Genomic DNA, 8,124 nt, shown 5'->3' with positions numbered 1-8,124 from the left:
CTTTTTTAAAAATCCAAAATTACTAGGAAAGAAAATTGTCTCAATTTCTGTTATAACATTTTGGTCTATTTTATTTAAAGAGATGGCTCACAAAGATTATCACAGATGCAATCACTTATGACATTTGTCTCTAGAAATTAAGGATGGGGCATGAGGAATATTTCCATTTCTTACATTTTTTATAACAAACTTACATAACCTTTTTATTTAGAAAAAATGGAAATTATAACATCATGTTCTAAAATATCTGAGTTCTCGGTAAACATTTTTATACCATTGGTATATATGAATTTATATATGAAACATTTACATATAAGATATAAAATTTATAAGTAAATGTAAACATTTAACATGAAATGAAACTAAGAATTAATACGTTCAATTTTTCAAATCCCCTTAATTTTATAGATGAGGAAAGTAGCTCAGAAAATCAATTTAATTTCCCTAATTCATATACATACTTTGTGATAGAGCCACGGTAGACATGCTGTCTTTCTTACTCAATCAGTCTATTAGTCAGACAAAAACGTTTAAATGAATGTTTTCTATGTAACATCCTATGGTAGATGCTGAGGATACAACAGTAAGCAAGTCATATACTGTCTTTGCCTTCACAGCCAATAATTAAAAGTCTTGAGCAATATGAATAATAGGTACTGAGTAATTCAGAAACATGTAACAAGGGTTCCTGATCTACTTGGAGAAATCAGGGAAGGCTTGCGTGCAGAAGTGTCATTTGGACTAATACATAGAGAGTTTATTCTTAGAGATTTTTTTTTTAACTTAACTATTTTATCCTATGCCAGGTAGTAGTTTGTACTAACATGGTGGTTGCATGTTTCAAGCCATTATTCGCAGTCATTACTCATCAGGTACTCAAAATTCCCTTCATATCTAGTGTTTATTATTACATTTTGCAGAGAGTCATATCTACAAATGTGACTGACAAAATTTAAACTACGGTGCTTATTAACCAAAGCAATGCTTTCTTCTGAGTGCCCCTGCATTTTCACCTGATTAATTTCTGAAGCAAACTGCATCCTTTTTTATATGACATCTCTTTTATCTTTACATAGAAAATTAACAAATTAAAATTTAACAATTTAACAGAAAATTAATAAATTAACAAATACTTTCATCTCCTTCTGTTTGGAAGAGTAGCTTTCTGATTACAATCAGAAGATAATTTCTCCTATTTGGTCCCCTTGGGGACCCTTATTTTGCCTGCAGGAGGTATTTAATAATTGCATGGCTAAATTAATCAGAATTGTCAGTTAAAAGCATCAGAATCTACTCTGGCATTTTGGCAAAAAAAAATAAATTTATTGAAGGGTACTAACAGAAAGTCCAGAGAAGCAGAAAAGGAAGGTATGCAGTCAAAAACAATGCCAATGCCAACTACAGAGACCCTTCTAGCAAGGACATCACTGCCTTCCCCACTCAGCTTCCATAACATTTAGGACTGCATGCTAGAAGCTCTACCATCTGCCATTCCATGATAACCAAAAGTCTCTACCACTGTGAAGGGAACTCCTCCACAAAGGGCTCCCACCACACATTGCTTGTTTCTAAAAACCAAGATTTCCATTGATGCCTTGATTAATAGAACCTGAGTCAGTTGTCTGCACACTACCCTCAAGGGAATCTGTAGATTAACCTTTTCTAGGTTCTGCACTGGGAACGTGGGAAAGGACAAAAACAAGAGGAATATATTTAAAGACACTGGTTAGCCGTATATGACAGAATTCTACATTACCCAATATTGTGTAGGCTACAGAGTCAAAATATTCTGAGAACACCTTTCTTAAGTGTCCCTGATCTTTTACATTTTAAATGAAGTCTAATCAAAAAGCAAAATCTGTAAATACATATATGTACATCTTTGGGTACAAACATATATTTATATAGCAAATAGTGTCATGGGAATCAGTAAGAATAATAATGAAGGTTTATGATGAAAGGCCCATGCTTTAATGAAATTAAAATAATAGTATTAAAATATTTTAATTTTACAGTGGTAAAATTGGGAATATATGTTGAACAATTGTTAAATAAATTTAGTGCACTTTCCATTAATAGTGGTGTACTAGTTTTATACTGCTGCTGTGGTGGATTATTACAAATTTAATGACCTAAAAAACACAAATTTATTATTTTTCGGCTCTGTAGGTCAGAAATCCAACATCAGTTTCACTGGACTAAAATGAAAGTGTCTACAGGGCTGACTTTATTTCTAGAAATTCTGGAGGAGAATCCATTTCCTTGCCATTCCAAAATTCTAGAAGCTCCCCTCATTTCTTTGCTCATAGCCCCCTTCCTCCATCTACAAAGCCAGCAACGTTGCATCTCTCTAACAGTTCTTCAAGTCACATCTTCCTCTGACCACAACTGGGAAAAGTTCTCCCCTTTAAAGGACTTAAATTGATTATATTGGGCCAGATAATCCAGGCTAATCTCCCCATCTCAAGGTCTTTAATTTAATTGATTTAGTGACATCATTTTGACATTTAAGGTAGCATATTCATCAGTTATGGGAATTAGTACTAGGACATGGATACCATGGTGGGGGAAATTATGTCTACCTCAGGTTACATAACTGCCTCACCTTTCATGTTCAGCTACCTGGTGAAGATAAAAAAAATTCAAAGATAGTAGAGAAAAAAATTTAGTTTAAACCTTAGTACACCCACTGTATTTCAAATCTTCCCTTTAAAAAAGTCTTTACTAAAAATGTATAAAACTTGTCACAGACCTCGTACAATAATACTTCAGTAAGCTCTGTAGGACATGATTTGCATATGGTTTCTCTATTATATGTTAAGTGACAGTGTGATGATTCAAAATATAACAGTAACTTATATGTCCTGGTAGCAGAAATAAAATGAATAATAAGCAATCATTTTACACAGTTTTGTATATAAATCACAAATTCATAAGCTTTTCAAATATAAAGTAAAAATATAATTCTAAATTGCATTTTCAAATGCTCTGATTTAGGGCTGACAATAATGGGTAGATCCTACTTTGAATATTGTCAAGATTGACAACATTTAATGTTAAGATTTTCCACCATTGCTTCCTTATCAAATCATCATAAAGCAGTGCAGATAATATACACCAGACATAACTATAAGGACACAGATGAGGTCCCCTGATACTTCCTGATTCTTCATCTACTAAAGCCTGAAATTAAGTGGTCAGTGCAGCCCACGTGGAATAAAGAACTCTCCAGGTCAGAAAGAAAAGAATCACTCTTTGACATAAATTATAGCAATATACTTTGGATCCATCTCCTACAGTAATGGAAATAAAAACAAAAATAAACAAATGGGACCTAATTAAACTTAAAAGCTTTTGTACAGCAAAGGGAACCATAAACAAAACAAAAAGACAACCTACATATAGAATGGGAGAAAATATTCGCAAACGATGTGACCGACAAGGAATTAATCTCCAAAATATACAAAGAGCTCATATAGCTCAATATCAAACAAACAAACAACTCAATCAAAAAATGGGCAGAAGATCTAAATAGACATTTATCCAAAGAAGACATACAGATGGCCAGAGGCACATGAAAAGATCCTCAACATAGCTAATTATCAGAGAAATGCAAATCAAAACTACAATGAGGTATCACCTTAATTCTTAATTCTGTCAGAATGACCATCTTCAAAAAGTCTACAAATAATAAATGCTGGAGAGGATGTGGAGAAAAGGGAACCCTCCTACACTGTTGGTGGGAATGTAAGTTGGTACAACCACTATGGAGAACAGTATGGATGTTCCTTAAAAAAACTAAAAATAGAGTTATCATATGATCCTGCAATCCCACTCCTGGAGATATATTCAGAGAAAACCATAATTTGAAAAGATACAAAAAAAAGTGCTGTGTTCATCACAGCACTATTTACAATAGCCAAGACATGGAAACCACCTAAGTGTCCATCAACAGATGAATGGATAAAGAAGATGTGTTATATATACACAATGGAATATTACTCAGCCATAAAAAGGAATGCAATAATGCCATTTGCAGCAACATGGATGGACTTAGAGATTATCATACTAAGTGAAGTAAGCCAGACAAAGACAAATAACATATGATATCACTTATATGTGGGATTGAAAAAAAGATACAAATGAACTTATATATAAAACAGAAATAGAGCCACAGATATATAAAACAAACTTATGGTTACCAAAGGGGAAGGGGGGCTGGAATAAATTATGAATTTGGGATTAAAATATACACACTACTATATATAAAATAGATAACTAACAAGTACCTACTGTATAGCACAGGGAATTATACCCAATATTTTGTAATAACCTATAAGGGAAAAGACTCTGAAAAAAATATATATATGTATGTATAACTGAATCACTTTGCTGTACACCTGAAACTAACACAACATTGTAAATCAATAATATTTCAGTAAAAAAAAGAATAAAAAGAATCTTTCCCCTTGTACCACTGGGTTGGGGAAGGAACAACATCAGCACTCAAGAGTGTTCCTACTATCATGTAAGGTAACTTTTTATATCATCTATAAGTCCTTCTATGTTTGATTTCTCACTGTACCATTGGACCTTCAGAGGGCCTGCCATGAGCTACCATAGTTTCAACATACATTTAAATATTTTTTTCAACTTTAAAACAGCTTTTAGTTATCTAAAGGGCACAATATATTTTTTTGAATGCTTAAATATATTCTAACAAAAACTTTCTTTCTGGAAATAGTAAATCTGACTTCCAAAGAAACACTTTTTCAAAAGGAACAAGTTCCAACATTTTTAATCACAGACTCAATTTCAGTGCTTGTGATTGGTCGGTTTATATTTTCTATTTCTTCCTGGTTCAGTCTCAGAAGGTTGTGCTTTTCTAAGAATTTGTCCATTTCTTCCAGGTTGTCCATTTTATTGGCATATAGCTGCTTGTAGTAATCTCTCATGATCCTTTGTATTTCTGCACTGTCAGTTGTTACTCCTCCTTTTTCACTTTTTAAATCTGTTCGTTTGAGTCTCCTTTTTTTCTTGATGAGTCTGGCTAATGGTTTATCAATTTTGTTTACCTTGTCAAAGAACCAGCTTTAATTTTATTGATCTTTGCTGTCATTTCCTTCATTTCTTTTTCATTTATTTCTGATATGATCCTTATGATTTCTTTCCTTCTGCTAACTTTGGGGGGTTTTTTTTTGTTTTTCTTTCTCTAATTACTTTAGGTGTAAGGTTAGGTTGTTTATTTGAGATGTTTCTTGTTTCTTGAGGTAGGATTGTATTGTTATAAACTTCCCTCTTAGAACTACTTTTGCTGCATCCCATAGGTTTTGGGTCATAATGATTTCATTGTCATTTGTTTCTAGGTATTTTTTAATTTTCTCTTTGATTTCTTCAGTGATCTCTTGGTTATTTAGTAGCATATTGTTTAGACTCCATGTGTTTGTATTTTTTACAGATTTTTTCATGTACTTGATATGTAGTCTCATAGCGTTGTGGTTGGAAAAGATACTGGATACAATCTCAATTTTCTTAAATTTACCAAGGCTTGATTTGTGACTCAAAATATGATCTACCCTGGAGAATGTTCCATGAGCACTTCAGAAGAAAGTGTATTCTGTTGTTTTTGGATGGAATGTCCTATAAATATCAATTAAGCCCGTCTTGTTTAATGTATCATTTAAAGCTTGTGTTTCCTTATTTATTTTCATTTTGGATGACCTGTCCATTGGTGAAAGTGGGGTGTTAAAGTCCCTTACTATGATTGTGTTACTGTCAATTTCCCCTTTTATAGCTGTTAGCATTTGCCTTATGTATTGAGGTGCTCCTATGTTGGGTGCATAAATATTTACAATTATTATATCTTCTTCTTGGATTGATCCCTTGATCATTATGTAGTGTCCTTCTTTGTCTCTTGTAATAGTCTTTGTTATAAAGTCTATTTTGTCTGATATGAGAATTGCTACTCCAGCTTTCCTTTGATTTACATTTGCATGGAATATCTTTTTCCTTCCCATCACTTTCAGTCTGTATGTGTCCCTAGGTTGAAGTCAGTCTCTTGTAGACAGCATATATATGGGTCTTCTTTCTGTATCCATTCAGCCAGTCTATGTCTTTTGGTTGGAGCAATTAATCCATTTACATTTAAGATAATTATCGACATGTACGTTCCTATTACCATTTTCTTAATTGTTTTGGGTTTGTTATTGTAGGTCTATTCCTTCTCTTGTGTTTCCTGCCTAGAGCAGTTCCTTTAGCATTTGTTGTAAAGTTGGTTTGGTGGTGCTGAATTCTCTTAGATTTGCTTGTTTGTAAAGGTTTTAATTTCTCCGTCAAATCTGAATGAGATCCTTGCTGGGTAGAGTAATCTTGGTTGTAGATTTTTCTATTTTATCACTTTAAATATGTCCTGCCACTCCCTTCTGGCTTGCAGAGTTTCTGCTGAAAGATCTGCTGCTAACCTTATGGGGATTCCCTTGTATGTTATTTTTCCCTTGCTGCTTTTAATATTTTTTCTTTGTATTTAATTTTTGATAGTTTGATTACTATGTGTCTTGGTGTGTTTCTCTTTGGATTTATCCTGTATGGGACTCTCTGCACTTCCTGGACTTGATTAACTATTTCCTTTCCCATATTAGGGAAGTTTTCAACTATAATCTCTTCAAATATTTTCTCAGTCCCTTTCTTTTTCTCTTCTTCTTCTGGGACCCCTATAATTCGAATGTTGGTGTGTTTAATGTTGTCCCAGAGGTCTCAGAGACTGTCCTCAATTCTTTTCATTCTTTTCCTTTATTCTGTTCTGCAGTAGTTATTTCCACTATTTTATCTTCCAGGTCACTTATCCGTTCTGCCTCAGTTATTCTGCTATTGATTCCTTCTAGAGAATTTTTAATGTAATTTATTGTGTTGTTCATCATTGTTTGTTTGCTCTTTAGTTCTTCTAGGTCCTTGTTATACGTTTCTTGTATTTTCTCCATTCTATTTCCAATATTTGGTATCATCTTTACTATCATTACTCTGATTTCATTCTCAGATAGACTGCCTATTTCCTCTTTGTTTGGTCTGATGGGTTTTTACCATGCTCCTTCATCTGCTGTGTGTTTCTCTGTCTTCTCATTTTGCTTAACTTACTGTATTTGGGGTCTCCTTTTCACAGGCTGCAGGTTCATAGTTCCCTGTTGTCTTTGTTGCCTGCCCCCAATGGCTAAGATTGGTTCAGTGGGTTGTGTAGGCTTCCTGGTGGAGGGGACTAGTGCCTGTGTTCTGGTGGATGAGGCTGGATCTTGTCTTTCTGGTGGTCAGGACTGCGTCCGGTGGTGTGTTTTGGGGTGTCTGTGACCTTATATGAATTTAGGCAGCCTCTCTGCTAATGGGTGAGTTTGTGTTCCTCTCTTGCTAGTTGTTTGGCATAGGGTGTCCAGCACCGTAGCTTGCTGTTCGTTGAGTGGAGGTGGATCTTAGCGTTGAGATGGAGATTTCTGGGAAACCTTTCACCGTTTGATATTACGTGGAGCCGGGAGGTCTCTGGCAGACTAATGTCCTGAACTTGGCTCTCCCACCTCAGAGGCACAGGCCTGACACCTGGCCGGAGCACCAAGACCCTGTCAGCCACACAGCTCAGAAGAAAAGGGAGGAAAAAAGAAAGAAAGAAAAAATAAAATAAAATAAAGTTATTAAAATAAAAAATAATTATTAAAAATTAGGGCTTCCCTGGTGGCGCAGTGGTTGAGAGGCTGCCTGCCGATGCAGGGGACACGGGTCCGTGCGCCAGTCTGGGAAGATCTCACATGTCGCAGAGTGGCTAGGCCCATGAGCCACAGCCACTGAGCCTGCATGTCCGGAGCCTCTGCTCTGCAACGGGAGAGGCCACAAAAGTGAGAGGCCCACATACTGCAAAAAAATAAAAAAATTAAAAAAAATTAAAGAGCAATAATAAAAAAAGAAAAAAATAAGAAAGAAGAGAGCAACCAAACCAGAAAACAAATCCACTTATGATAACAAGCACTAAAAACTATACTAAAAAAAACCAACAAAAAAACGGACAGACAGAACCCTAGGACAAATGGTAAAAGCAAAGCTATACAGACAAAATCACACAAAGAAGCATACAAATACACACTCACA

Source organism: Aethalodelphis obliquidens, unplaced genomic scaffold, assembly GCF_003676395.1.
Source record: "Aethalodelphis obliquidens isolate GAN/ISIS:26980383/991018 unplaced genomic scaffold, ASM367639v1 scaffold4, whole genome shotgun sequence".
In the NCBI taxonomy this organism is placed as follows: domain Eukaryota; kingdom Metazoa; phylum Chordata; class Mammalia; order Artiodactyla; family Delphinidae; genus Aethalodelphis; species Aethalodelphis obliquidens.
This window is presented reverse-complemented; position numbering follows the sequence as displayed.